The following is a 15,675-nucleotide window of genomic DNA, read 5'->3' as shown; positions in this document are numbered from 1 at the left end:
AGTGAGAGGGATTAAGAACCCCTCTGTGACAGAGGGCGAGTTGTGGCACCCTAGTTGCTGAGCTTGCTGCAGCATTGAGAAGCCTATAGGACTAATTGCATGCAATCAATCTGTTACTGGTGGGGATTACTGACATTTGGGCTAATGAGGTAATTGGTTTAGGAATGGGGAATGTATATAATTGGAAGAAACAGGTAGTAAGAGAGAAGCCTAGAGGGTGAGCTGTGTGTAGGAGAGAAAGCTGTGTGTGAAAGGCTCCCTGTGCTCAAGCCAGGAAACTGAGGATTAAAGGTACATGTGGTGAAAAAGTAACAGACTGTGATTGTGAGTAGGAGACCATGGAAACAGGCTAGGCAGTGCTGCTTGCAAGGTAGCTTGAGAGGCACCCTTTGACATTCTCCTACACTATGTCTTGGGTTACCTGGATTGTGGGTCTGGGCATATAGGGGAATCAAGGCTACTCATTTGTTTGCTCTTTCCCTGGAGTAGGTGGGCAGAGACTGGGTGGGGAGGAGCCAGAGCTATGCAGGTAGCAATGGCCAGAGTAAATTACTAACTCCTTCTGTAAGAGCAAGGAGGATGCTGAGGAGGAATTAGTCAGTTATATATTCTTCCTGTTCCTCAGAGGTATGTATCTGAATCACAGCACTTTCCAGGACTACTCCTGGATTTATGCATCACTTCTTGCTCAGGGCTGTGGTTGAAGTCAAATTCAAAGTTAATCTATGACTGCCACTAAAGATGCCCTATTAATATTTAGATGGGGATGTTTACTGTAATGTGTATGGAAGAGGAAGTAACTTTAAAAGTCTGGGAAACAACTGATTCCAGAATTTCTTGTATTTAGTGTTAATTAAGAATGGTCACCAGCAACCTTAGTGACACATTAATGCAGGTTTATGTAGGAGATCATTTTTTGTGTATGTATATAATAGAATCTCCAGATCCTGTTGTTCTCTGTGATGTTGAGTAGCACCTTACTACTTAAAGTCAATGGTACTACTTGTGGAATAAGATGTTACCCTTCCACATATCAGAATCTGCTCTATAGTTTTCAGTTCTATTAGATAATTGACAATATTTTTTTCCCCTTCTAAATATCTTGGCTTTAATGTTTCAAATCACTGTGTAATGCCTGGTATGGAGTCCCAGGTGGCTGTGTTCCAGCACTAGTTTGACTAGACTATGCACAGTCACGATGATACACAATAGGCACAATCCTCTGCACTTAACAGAATTAAATCTTAAACCTATTGTGTGCCCACTTGCTTACTGTCAAGTATGCATTAATGCAGGAGCAGGTTTCCCCTGCCCTTCCTGTTGATCATTTTTGACCTTGCACTCATATGTGTATCTCTGCACTTACTGTACATGACAAGAGCAAGCACTATGTCCCACTGATAAAACACCTACTGACTTTATCCTATTTCAGTGGACTGGAAACTAACAAAGCTTTTGGTTGAGTTAGTTCCTTGCCTGTACACTGGCTATACTGATGCTAGCAAAGCGCTGAGAAGCAGAATACCATCTCTTGTATTGTGCTTTTCATCAGTAGCTCTCCAAGTGCTTTACAAATGAAGTATTGTTATCCCCATTTTACGGACTGGGAAACTGAGGCACAGAAAGGCGATGTGACTTGTCACCCAGTGGCAAAGTTGGAGCAGGTCTCCTGAGTCCCAGTCCAGCATTTAATTATATTTGATATGATATAATCATCTGCCTGGCTTTACAGCAGCAGAGAACAAAATAATGTAAACCTACACTTTCAAATGATGCCTAAAATTAGGTGCCTAAAATGGATTTAGGTGCCTAATATTGAGGTTTCTAAATAAAAGTGATCAGATTGTCCAGACATGCTGAGCATCTGCAGCCCCCCCATTGACAAGTGTGCAGCAACTCTGAAAATCAGCTGTTAGGGAGTTAAATCTGGATTCAGGAGACTTGCTTCAGGCTGCTAAATATGAAAATGTTGTCCCTGTTTTGTTTTTGTTAACTTCTCCGCAACAAACTGATGCCACTAATGCAGACTCTGGCCTTTTAGCAGGCACCAAGCATATTAACTCTGGTGTTCTGTACATGTATTAAAGGCAGGCACATGCCTCTTCCAGCTTTTGGTCCCCAACAATAATAATTTTAAGCACAATTTACTTTGGTTTTAATTGCATTTTAAACTTATTATTTTTGCTACTTTCTGGATGTTTCAGCCAGAGTCTCTGTTAGAGAGCTGCTTGTCTTCAGCACAAATTCATTGTAGTGCTTTACTGGCTTCATGACTCTGACAATGAATTTTATTACAAGAGGGGATGTTTGTCCCAGTAAAATTGTTTTCTACAGGAGACTAGTATAATTATTTCCACTTGTAGTAAATGGTCACTGGGAGTCCAGATCTCAAATGTTTAATGAGGCTAATGGAGAGGAGATGAGCTAGATTCCAAGTAATTGCTCTTGATTTCTGCCTGGTTAACCGGGTGAAAATGCAAGAAGTGTAACACATGCAGAGCCACAATATAGTACTCTCAAGAGATCAGAATATAGCTTTTACATTGTTTTTCCTAACTCAGATTTCTCCAAACTTTATTTTATTTTGTCATTTTATTTCTCCCCTGTTGGGCTACAATATGAACTAATTTAGGGTAGAGTCTCAGAGCTACAGTCAACTGACTTGCCCTTGAGGTGCAAGGCTGAAAATAGCAGCAGGGATATTTCAACTGAAGCTGGGCCACTGAGACTCAGAGCACAGGCTCCAACCTGAGCCTGAACATCTACACTGCTGTTTTTCACTCCTGCATCACAAGCCTGAGTTTGTTGACCTGGGCTCTGACACTCTCTGCCACTTTTTTGCTGTGTACTGCAGACACCCTGAGTCAGAAGTATAAATTTAATGTTTTTGACTCAGCAGGCACAAGATGATATCCTCCTATTTTAGCACATTCCCTTCTCCTTGCCGTCCCCCACCCTGCAAAGTGCTTCCTCTGACAGATAGCTTTGGGGGATTCAAACTCTACTTCTTCCTGGAGATGAAGGGTGATGGTGAACAATACCCATTCACTAGTGTAGTCTCCATAGATTTCTAAGTAGAAATCTGATCAGGTGCTAATAATACTTCTGTAATTTGCTACTGCACAGCTGTGAAGAGTCCTCCAGTGACAAGATGGCTCTTGAATGATACATGCTGCCTGGAGTTTCAATAGCATAAAACTGGAGTAGCACAATGGTGAATCAGTCCTGTTGGCATTTATTTTTGCTTACATCTATATTTTGTTCTGGCTGATACCAGGCTGTCCTGCACCTTGTGTAGCCATTTACACCAGTGCATAGTATTTGTACCTGCCTTGCACCTTGGTCAATCATTACCTCCTGTGCAAGTTGAGAATCAAGTCTAGTTAGTAGGAAAGTCAAAATACTACCAGGAAGGCTTCTCTCATGGTGTTTCTGGCTTACTCTTGCAGATCTAAGAGATGGATAGTTCGTTAACATATAAGCTTTGAGCTCTGATTTCAACAGAACTTGGAACCTTCAGAGGTTTGCCTTTCACAAATAGCTATCCAAATCACAATACTTTGTTACATGACAGCTAGAACTTGCAGATTTTGCCCATCAGTGTTGGAAAAACACTCTTGAGTGAAGGGTATCTAAAGTTATTTTTTATTCAAATAACAAATAGTAAGGAGGTACGTAAGTGTGGACTCATGGTCACCCTACTTATAATCTATATTTCTCTATGCTGAATATGGACACCTGGTAAAATTACTCCTATTCAAGTGATTTCAACGGCAATCAAATCAGAACTATGCAGTACAACCGTTTAATATCAAGTTGACTGAGTCCCTGTTAAAAAGAAATTCTGCATAGTTGGCTTGCTGGGCACCCGTCTCTCCTGGTACCTGGTTCCATATCTTCCTGAGGCAACACATGGGGTGGGGGCCCCATGCAGGGTTACATACTTCTCCTCCTCCTCCAGATTTCTGCCAACATTCACACCAGAAAGTGGCCAGCCACTGCCTATTGGCCCTGTGTGGGAGGGAAGGGACGGGAGCTGCTTCCAGCATAGGAGGGAGGAGGTGGGGCAGGGATGACCTGGTCTGTGTCTTTGCAGAGATCATCTTTCTCTCTCTTTTTTTTTTTTTATAATTTCTCACCCCCCCCCCCCAACCCCCACCTTCTGTGGCTGGAAGCAGCTCCCATCCCTTCCTGCCTGCACAGGGTCAAAAGACAGCTAACACCTCCAGGCTGCTGCTGGCCACTGACCTAACCCAGCTGCCTCCTGTCCCCAGTTACAGCATGGGCAGGAAGAGGTTAAGCCCTAAGGATGCATTGTGCACCAGGGAACCTGACTGCAGGGGCTTCCACCAGAGAGGTGGCTCATCAGGGTAGGGTACCTAGCAGATAGAGTAGCTCTGGACTACCTGGGGTCAGGACCCATGGTGAGGGAAGGGGGAGAAGAGGGTGCTATGGAGCCTGCAGGGTCAGGGTGAGAACAGGCTGGAAATCACTTCTGCGCCCCCCCCCCCCGCCTACTGCAGGGCTTAGCTGAGGGGAGGAGAGGCTTCCCTGTGCCAGTGCTGTGCAGGGCTTTGGCACATATAGGGCTTGGCTCCTCCTGGCCAGTGACCTGGGCTGGAGGGTATTGGGCTTTCCCAGGGTGCTGGCCCAGCTAGAGGCAGTGAGGGAAGAAGGAAGGAGCCAGCCAGCCAGGCTCTTGGTCAGCTGAGCACTCTGACCAGGGGCTGGTTCTCTGCACAGTGCTGGAAGCAGGATGTGCCCTGCCGGGGGGAGGGATATGGAGGAACAGCAGGGCTGGTGTGTGTGAAGGGGCAAAGCAGGGAGAGGACAGCAAGAGGAGGAAGCAAATAAAGGGCTGATGGGTGGACAACAGAGGCGACTCAACCAGCCTGCGTAGGCCTGCCCGCAGTCACCAGCCACTGCAGCACACAGCCAGGGCTGGCCCGAAATGGAACAGGGAGCAAGGGCCTGCTGGCCGAGAGCTGGTATACAGCGGGGGCTGTGCTGGTGGACCAGCAGGGGGAGCAGCTGGCCCCATGTGCTGCAGCTTTGCCCCACCACTAGCCTTGCATGCTCACCCCCATGGTCGGCCGCTCCACCTCTGCCCCCAACTCACAGCTGGTGGGTGGGTGGCTGGCGAGCAGGGATCTGACCAGCAGCAGGACCTGCCAGTATGGGGGGGGGGAGGCAGGAAGAGACAGAAAATATGGGACAATTTGCCTATTTTTAAGAAAAAAGTCAGGACTCTTGCAGGAGGGCTTAAATTTGGGACTGTCCCTTTAAAAATGGGGTGTCTGGTCATCCCAATTATAAGGCCAGAAAGGATCATTGTGATGACTTACTCTGACCTCTTCCATAACACAGGCCAGAGGAATTCTTAGAAAAACTTCCAGTCTTGATTAAAATAATCCTATTCCACTTGTGGTTGCATCTTAAGTGCCGTATGCAACCCTACCTTGGCTGCTTATGATTCTCACAGAAACATGTATATATTTTTTTTTTAAAGTGAACCAACAGAATTGGAAACTGAAATCTACAGGATAGGTTCCCTTACATTGCCTCACCAATGTGTCTCAACCTTGGCTTTGAAAGATCAGCTGTGGGAGTCCTCCAGTTTTCATGCCCATTCAGTCCTTGACATCCCTTCTGAGGCTGCCTAGATGGCCAATGCCAACTGTCAGGGACACTTTTTCATTGGGAATCAGACTGAGGCCACCAAATCATTTCATATGGCCATGAAACAGCCAGCAAAATATAACTTTAAACCACTACCAATTTGGGCTTTTATTCAGTTCCTGGTACAGGTTTGAAAGGCTCCATAATTTTGTTACTAAACCCCTGTTGCATCCAGTTATTTAAAACTGAACTGTTAATATTCTGGGCCTAAAGTACATACACAACACTTCTACAAAGACCTGCTCTCCACACTCCCGCAAGAAAGTACGTCTTCAGAAAATATCAAGGGAGACTAACAAGTAAAATAAACAAAAATCCTGAAATGAGATCAGAAGGGCTGAACTAATAGGAACTGCAGTCTAGAGAAGATAAAGCTGATTTAACTTGTGGAGAGGGATGGAGGAAAAACCTCTATTGGTGCTAGGTGTGCAATGTAATCTAAACCCCTTGAGCAATGTTAACAGACAATTTCAGATGTTCTCATAATGGCTTTGGTTGCAACAACTAATGTACAATGGTCTTGTGTACTGTCAAGTAGCTAAAACACATGTAAGCGTATATGTATTTTGCCTTAAGCTTTTGTTTGTTCCCAAGACTTTGACTAACAACATGGATTCTCATGGGGCTTCTTGAAGCTCAGCGAAGATCTTCAAAGGAAAGAAACACAGATGAGATTGGGACTGAGCCTGAAGTCAGGATTTTTAAACAATGTCTTATAAAAAGATGGGGAGTTTTAGACTCTTTATAAGGAGCCTATCCTGTAAGCATTTTCTCACTCCTGTCCAAAGTCTGACTTCAGGCTGAGTTCTACAAGCAGTTATTTACATGTGTGGCTACTCCAAATATGAATAAGGTCCCACTGATGTCAAGCTAGGTATCCTGAAGTGGTGTAAGAAAAGCTACAGCTCCTGAACTTGCTGAGGGTAAGAGCATATGATTTTTGATACAGCTGTCTGGAGGAGACAAATGTGGACTGGAACCACACTGTCCTTTGTTAGATTCTGGGCCACAGCAGGCTTGGAATTCTATGTACAACTGGTGCTTATTGCCCAACTGCAGGACAGTACATCAGTAGGAGTAGAGGTCTGTCTCTTCCCTTCACCCCACCAGCCAGCAGAGGGATGGGGAGTATTCCGCTGCCTGAAAAGGAGTGAAGTAAATTACCCTTCCACATCCCATACCCCAGTGCAACAGGGGAATTTAGAGAGGAATTATGCTCGTCAGTACTCCTTTGGAGGTATCCCCATCTATGGGTTTTGTCTAGCATTTAACAGATCTCCAAACCATGAAAGATCTAAAATCATTAACGGCTGTATTCTGCCACTCTAACTCTCACTGAGTGGTACCTCGCTCTGAGCAGTCCCATTAACTCTACTCATGGGGCGAAGAACTGTTCATCCTGCATAAGAGTGGAAGAATCCAGTCCTCAGGGCAGACACTGTGGGAAATGCATGTACCCATAACAGTCACGTTGACTTTAACTATAAACAACAAACAAAACATCCTCCCAGAGGACAGAAGCTTTAATTTAATTGTCGTGTCATGCTGGCAGATGCTGCCTGGGAAAAACACTCAATCCACAGATCTGTCAGGCCTTGCAACATCCCTTCCATAGCAAACCCTGCTTCCTTTCTGAGCTGCAGCCAGCCTCCATTGGAGCAGAAGGCTCCTTGGACTAATGTGAACATCTCTCCTCCCAGTTGGGGCATACTGGCCACCACAGGGCCTTGGTTACAGTAGTGGAAGCTATTTAACTTCTCCCCCTGACTTATGTTAATGATATTGGGAGTCATTGTAATTTAAATTTAATTTCACTTAATCACTCCATTTCAAGCTGTCTGGTTGGTTTAATTGCTTAGACTCTATTGTAACACAAAAGTATTGCACATCTGGGAAGTGTGATAGACCCAGGCCAGTTGGGTGTAGCAGAAGGCAGATATACTGGCCACTGGATTAACAGTTTTCTGTTCCCTGACTGACCAGAGCAGGGGCTGCTCCAGGCTAATGAGAACACCTGACTCTAAGGCCCTGCTGATACTATACAAAGGGCTCACTCTAGTCAGGCAGGGGTGTCAGGGAGCCAGAGGAGAGGAAATGCAGCTGAAGGGCTGGTTACTGAAGACACCCTCAAACATTGTTAAAGGAGCCCTAAGGTAAGGGTGAAGAAGAGAGAAGTGGGAGAGCTGTGGGGAAGTGGCCCAGGGAAATGTAGCAACTCTGGCAGTGAAAGGTTGGCTGCCAATTGCTACCATTAGGGTCCCTGGGCTGGAACCCGGAGTAGAGGGCGGGGCTGGGTTCCCCCCCACCCACTACTACAGGAACATCTCCTGGAAGGGGAAGTCAGGTCCCTGTCAGGACAGGAGGCTGAACAGAGACTGTGGGAGTTCTCTCACCAACCTCCTTGCAGGCCTATGATGAAAAGAGCTCAGTAGACTGTAACCCTGGCCCTAGAGAGAGAAGGGCTACGTGGAGGGTCACAGTGAGCCACTGAGGCTAGCATAAACCGCCTAGAAGTGCAGGACCCACAGGAGCAAGGTCAGAGCTCTTCCACAGAAGAAAATGGTTAATGTAAAAATATGTTGTGGTAGGACTTGGACACCTCCATGAGTACTGTGCATTGTATTCACACCTAGTAAATGATGACTCCTGTTCTTTAGGTGTCGTGACTGTCATTTACCATATGCATGTACAGTGCTTAGCACACTGGGGCCCCCAACCTAGTTATGGCCTCTAGGCGCTTCCACAGTACAAACGTTGGTACAGTTACAGGCCTTGTAAAGCTTTGTCTGCTTTCCAAAAATCTAAAACGTGGACCTGAACTACCAGATGGTCACGTGGTATACCGGGAGGCTTAGAACTAATGGATAAACATTCAGGGAAGTTATACAACATTTGGGAACTATGAACTAGAAATAGTTCTGCTATGCAGTTTGCTCTGTTTTTATTTCTAAACTGCTTATAACCAATACCCCTTTTCTTGACGTAGGACCTTTATTTCATGAACAGATCATCTTTCAAATATAGAAATGATGCTTTAACCAGGAAGATCAAATAGTTTAGGAACCTAACGGACAGAATGGGTCATGATGCCCAACAGAGATCTACCTCCACCAACCTCTTAATGTGCTGATCCTAATAAAAAAAAAAACTAATAGTTTATGCAGCCTTTAGTGAAACATTTCATTAAATGTTCTATAGTCAGCACTCTTCTTAACAAACTCCAAAACTGACATCAATCACAAGCATCAAGGTCTACAGAATAATAAATGTCTGCCTCAAGTTTCAGAATCTAAACTTCAATGCAGGGAATTTCTACTTACAGAAGCCGGAAGGTTGCCATCAGATATTGACAGAAGTTTAGCATAGCTGATTTGCTTAGCCAGTAGATTTATGCTACCATTTTATCCAATTATTCTTTGACATTTGTCTTTTATAGGAGACTGAGATTTTTCCCTCAAAGCGGGGCGGGGCGGGGGGTGAGGCGGAAGGGTCTCCTGTAAATGAAAGTCAAGTAATTGACAAGCCCATGGAAGTGAAATCTCCCAGAAATATTTCTGAAAAAGGTTCCATGGAGCCAGACTGTAATTAAGAAACTCCTAAAATGAGATATTAGACATGTCACCATATATTCCAGCTACAATGAGCTGTTTAGAAAACTGACTTTAAAAAAATATCTTGAAGTACATGTATTTGCCAGCTGTCAACAAATTCTGCTCTTACTTATACTAGTCTTTTATCCTCTGTGGCAGAAAAGATAGTTGATTTAAAAAAAAAAAAAGCCTATGTTTCTCTCTCTCCACCCTTAAAAATGTGGCTTGCTTTTTTACCTCAAACCCTTCAAGCCAAAGATTGTCTTCCTGTTTATGGGAACTACACCTAGCTGGGGTGGGGGAGCATGTGGGGTGTTACCGTCCACAGACATGCTTTATGCTATGGCATGTGACTTTGTTTCTCCTGGGGGATGGGGGGAGAAAGACATGACTCTTAGATGGATTCTGCTCTGCTGTGATGGCAGGCATGGCTTTATGGGAAGAGCCAAACACATAATCCTCCTCGAAACCCTCAGATACTTCTATTCAGCAATACCTCACACAGAACCCAGCTCTGAGCGCTAAGACCTTCACCCCCAAAGGGGCTTTGGCCCAAGCTCGGCTGGGGAACAAATGGAATGACAGCTTTGGAAGGAGCTGTGCTAACTAACATGAGGAAGTGAGATTCAGAGAGAAGCAGGAAGCCATGAGAGCTCCTCTTGATTCCACCGACTCTGAAGTTTCTCCACCATCTATAGCACTTCACTCAGGATCATGGGACATCTGCAGAAAAGCTACACTGTACTCTGCAAGGCAAGCAAGCCTACCCAATAGGATTATTTCGATGAAACATCATGGGTTCAAGTTCATAGGAGTTTTCTGCCTAACTTCTGCAAAGTTGCATGTCTTTATACTGCAGGGCAGGATCTGACCCAAAAATCATTAGCAAAATATTTTTATTTTTGTTATAAGAGGGCACTATTGTATATTCATGATTCCTATAAAAGTCCATTTGAAATTCAGTGTTGAAAAGTTGACATTCTATTGAGCATTTGGGCTGGAACTTGGGCTCTAGGACCTTTCCAACTGGTGGGGTCCCAGAACTTGGGGTCCAGCCCAAGCCCAAATATCTACACAGCAATTTTACAGCCCTGCAGCCTGAGTCCTGTGAGCATCAGCAGCTATGGGCCAGCTCTGGATGTTTGTTTGCTGTTTAGATGTATCCTGCAAGAAAAAAGGATTTACTCAAGCCTACAGCACAGAGGAGAGATCTAAGACCTCCAGGATCCTTTTTTCTGACCACTAGCCCAAAAGCAAGTTGAGGCGTGTATTGCAGTTAAATAAAAATATATTAAATATCCATTTTCCAATACGTTTAGATGCTTATTAAAAAGTCTACAGTGTGAAGAGGCACTTTGCAACAATTTGACATCTAACGTATTTAAATAAACATGTACTGAATTTTTGAAAATCTTTATTTAGAGACTTGTAGGGCTGTTTGGCTCAGTAAAACTGTGCATTTGACAGACTGATTCCTCTCAGGTTTTCTGCACCACAAAGAATGCCATTGTATAAATTCTTTCACAGTGCCTCCCAGTCCCACACAAATGATGTCTGGCAAGGGCCTCAGTGGCTTTCTGGATTAGTATAGTAGCTTGGCATCTCTTGAGAGCTGTAGACTAAATTCTGCCCTGTTTACACTGATGTGGCTCCAGAGTAACTCTGGTGAAGTCACTGGTATAAATGAGCAGGATTGGTTAGGCCTAGAGAGTAGGGCTGGTTAGACCTCAGCTGGAGTACTGTGTCCAATTTTGGTATCGGTGTATAGAAAGGATGCAGAGAAACTGGAAAAGATCCAGAGACAAGCTTCCAAGATGACCAAATGGATGGAATGCGAACGATATGAGCAAAGGCTGAAGGAAATGGGTATGTTTAGTTTGGAAAAGAGATAAAGGGAGGGAATAGCATAGTGATTTTCAAATACTTGAAAGACTGCCATAAAAAAGGAGAAAAGTTGTTCTCTCTTGCCACAGAGGGCAGGTCCAAACTACAGCAATTGGTTTAGATTAAATCCCAGGAAATATTTTCTAATTAAGAACATTAGGACAATGGCACAGACTGCCTAGGGAGGTTAAGGAAGCTCCTTCACTGGAGGCTTTCCAAAGGAGGCTGGATAGCCATCTGTCTTGAATGTTTAGACACAACAAATCCTGCATCTTGGCAGGGGATTAGGCTAGATGACCTTTGTGGTCCCGTCTAACCCTAGGACCCAATCTCTCTCATGCAGGGCCACAGATGAGGTCAGACACAAAGCCAACTCTTCCTGTGCATAGTCTGAATCCCTGCATTTAAGTAAGTGTAAAGGTTGCTCATTTGATGTGACATCCAAGAGCCCACATTCCAACAAAGGAGTTAGGGGAGGTGGGGTAGGAGCCAAGGCCATGGACCTGCTCTTCTATAGTAGCTTGCAGAGGGCTTATGCTAAAACATGGCACATCACATGTATCCCATTGTACAATGGGGAGGCTGGGGAGATATTGTGCCTCCTTGGCCGTCTCTATGCTCTAACTTTTCTTTAAACTGTCCTCCATTGCAATTGTACTGAAGCAACTCCTCTAGCAATGGGGAGAGCACTGGTGTAGTACTAGGGTGCTGGAGGTTTAACCAGTATAGTGTTCGCACACACTCTGAACATGTTTAAATAATGTAGCAGCCTGTCTACCACCAGGGTGCTCACTATTAATGCTGCTGGAGAGGCACTGACTCTACAGCAATGGTAGGGTTTTTTTTTTTTTTTTTTTTTTAAAAGACCAGTAGGAGAGTACTTCAATCACCCTGGACACTCAATACCAGACTTAAAAATTGCTATTTTACAACAACAAAAACCTTCAAAAACAGATTTCAGTGAAAAACTGCAGAACTAGAATTAATTTGATGGCATCCAGTTTACAAATTAGGCCTGAATAAAGACTGGAAGTGGCTACAAAAATAATTCCCCCCTCCACCCACCCAGTTGATGTTGGTCCTGGTCCTGTTTTGAGCAGAGGATTGGATTAGATGACCTCCTGAGGTCTCTTCTAACCCTAATATTCTATGATTCTCTCTTGATATTCACCCCTTTGTTGAGAATAGGCCACTTCCACCTTAATTGAATTGGCCTCGTTAGCACTGACCCCCCCCCCACTTGTTAAGGCAACTCCCATCTTTCCATGTGCTGTGATAGATGATATAGATCTATATCCCCTGCTTACTGTATTTTTTTCACTCCATGCATCTGATAAAGTGGGTTTTAGCCCATGAAAGCTTATGCCCAAATAAATGTTAGTCTCTAAGGTGCTACAATGACTCCTAATTTTCCTTAAAAAAGGGGCAATTCCTGGTGCACCTTTATATTCTTGCCTACTGAGGGCTGGGTCTAAAAAGCACACTGTAATCAAAGGTCTCTTTCTTTCCTGAGGAGGCACAATGCCTGTTTGTTAACAGGAGTGTCTTTCAGCCTAGAATGCTGTTCCTAGCAGAGCAGGAATTGTCATTCAGTAGCATTAATCAGTTGCACCTTAAGAGCCAGATCGCCAGCTGGTGGAACGCACCATAGTGCCATGGATTTCAGCAGTGCTCTGCTGCATTACAGGCCAGCATTTCAGCTGGTGTAAAGTCCTGAGCATTGCCCATGCAACTTCCAGCTCCTGCCAGGTCTGGAACAGGCATCCAAGCTTGCTGTTCAGATTTGCAAATGTCTCAAACTATCACTGGGCTACTTAGCCAGGCTCAGCTTTTTTTGTAATAAATTATATTTATTTTGGCTTTTTCTGATCATTGGTACTTTGAACACTTAAAATATTTTTATGGTATTTCATTCATTTTATGCTTACTAATGGCCAGATTAGTACACAATGTCTGGGCCAATGCACAGTGTGAACATGCACTGAATCAGTCTTTTGTGGTTTTCTGTGGTCTTCAGCAATGCAGAGACTGGGCATATTTATTTTTTTAAATCAGCTGTCAGAAGCCATCATTCCAGATTGCCAAACTCAATTTTTACATGGTAGTGGCTTGTAATCCACACTATCTAAATGAACAGGATTGCTAATTCATTAGTTAAATGAGAAATTAATAATGAAGTAATTAAGCTAGTATTAACAATCCATTAATAATGACTAAGGGTACGTCCATGCTACCCGCCCGGATCGGCGGGTAGCAATCGACTTCTCGGAGTTCGATACATCATATCTCATCTAGACGCGATATATCGAACTCCGAACGCGCTCCCGTCGACTCCGGAACTCCACCACCGCGAACGGCGGTGGCGGAGTCGACGGGGGAGCCGCGGACGTCAATACCCATCCTCACGGTGCGGGAAGTAGTTCGAACTAAGGTAGTTCGACTTTAGCTATGCTATTCGCGTAGCTGAAGTTGCATACCTTAGTTCGACCCCCCCCCACCCCAGTGTAGACCAGGCCTAAGTGGGGCATTTTCAGAGTAGAACTTGGGAGCTGCCACAAGAACCTCTGAACCGAAAGCAGGGATTCAAATTTGTGTTGAACTTCCCATGAGGCAGTTTCAAATTGTAACTATAAAATGGCATAACCTCTCCTCTCTCCTTTTATTATTTTGGTTTAAACATGCTCAACCAAATAGGATTAACCTGAGAGGATGGCCACGCTAGGGCAGCTATTGACCATGCCAAATAAATAAAGGAAAGATTCCTGCATTAGGTTAAAGAACATAATGCAGCATCTGAGAAACCACTGAATTAATATTTCCACAGCTGATTGTCCAACCTAAAATCAATAGGACTTTGTTCAGTGCTGCCAACATATTTCTGAAAGGCTGATATCTGCAGATATGTAACTTTCTTCCAGTCCAAATCATTGCTCTAGTGACAGATTTGAAGAAGTGCCCCCAGCCCTAGAGCTTCTCCATTTATTTTCCCTCTTCCCCTCCTCCCCCACCCAGTGTTTGCATGTGTGTGTTGGATGGGTGCTGAAAGAGGATTTAACTACAGACTCTCTCCCATCCTTTATAGAGGCTTTCCAGTAAAGTGCAGCATTTTTATTCATACCTGCATTCGTAAACTAAATTCTCCAGCAGTCCCTTACGGCAATAAACCAGATGGAAACAATAATTTACATATCTCAGGAGAACAACACATAGGTTGCTCAGAGACAGGAGGAAGAAAAAGCAGAATATTTTGCATAAATTACTGTATTTTAGTATGTAGTATAACTGATCAATAAATTGAATTTAGTTACCTATTTATTACTTTTAATTGCAAGTTACTTGACAGTAATACAATAATTTAAGACTTTAAAAGCAACAAATGTATTTGCACAGAGAACATTAATGACTTCAAAAATATTCAACTGCAGTCATTTATTAAATTTTATTGTGACCTATAAAAAGCAAAATAATACACAGTACATTTGAGGGCTGGGTATTAGTAATAATACCCAGTACAATTATGAATATTGTCAGCTGGTTGAACTGCTCTTCTTTCCATTTTATACAATTATCATGTTCTGGGCTGATACCTTGCAATTTGGAAATGCATTGCTTTCCTGCTCACAGAAATGTATACTAAGAGGCTTAAATTTTAATAAGCATTTTAGTTCCTGATTTTATTTGACTGACATTGATTTTACCTATCACAATCGTTGATGTCTAGTATTTATTTATTGATTAAAGTTTAAATGAAACATCCATCAATGAGAACAAGTGCTTTACACGTATTAGTATTTTTGTTTAATGTACTTTGAAGGCTGGAGGAGTCACAGGATTTTGGAGCTTCCCCCTCTAAATCACTGATTCAAATCTGACTCAGGCTGACAGTGGATAAAAGGTATTTCATCTGCAGGCTGTTTGCTAGCCTATGTGAATAGAGTTGATGATCTCAAGTCTGCTGGTTTAATGGAAAAACAACCAAAAAAACCTAGAGGTAGGTGATTCCCAGTGTACACATAATAAAAAGACAACTGTTGTGCTGTTTTGTGAGCAGTCTCACAGGGTGGCTAAAGATGGAATAGGAATGGACAGTTGCCTAACCTTTTATCCTTACAGATGGTCCGTTCTGGTCAGGAGAGCAACACATCAGGGAGTCTCAACAGACCTCACCCACCTCATATTTCTTCTGAGAACAAATAAAGGTTTCCAGTCTCCAGGACTGTCCGCTCATCTTCCATGGGTGACATATACTGAAAAATTGAAATTTTCTTTAAACATCCTTTGCTGGGTTTCTGCTTGAAACATAGAATCAGATCTTTTATTTTAAGCCAATACAAAAAGTTCCAAGATATTACAGCATTGAGAACTTTAGCAATGCATATAATTTCATTCGTAATAAAATTACTGTGGTTTCTGTTTTATTTTTAGTTCTTTGAGTAATAGAAATTACATTGTCAGGATAACAGTCATTGAACAAATTTTCCCATCTTTTTTTTGGGGGTGGGGGAAATAAACATGTTGGCTT

At 43.4% G+C, this 15,675-nt stretch overlaps 1 long non-coding RNA gene across 1 annotated transcript; it reads left to right on the top strand.

The window, feature by feature from the left end:
• Nucleotides 1-212: 212 nt before the first annotated feature.
• Nucleotides 213-15,571, top strand: LOC120408773. Its single transcript, XR_005600957.1, has 3 exons — nt 213-291; nt 14,968-15,144; nt 15,267-15,571. It is a non-coding gene; the product is annotated as an uncharacterized LOC120408773 (long non-coding RNA).
• Nucleotides 15,572-15,675: the final 104 nt, after the last annotated feature.

This window comes from Mauremys reevesii, linkage group 6 (genome assembly GCF_016161935.1).
Source record: "Mauremys reevesii isolate NIE-2019 linkage group 6, ASM1616193v1, whole genome shotgun sequence".
NCBI classification, from domain to species: Eukaryota; Metazoa; Chordata; order Testudines; family Geoemydidae; genus Mauremys; species Mauremys reevesii.
This window is presented reverse-complemented; position numbering and strand designations above follow the sequence as displayed.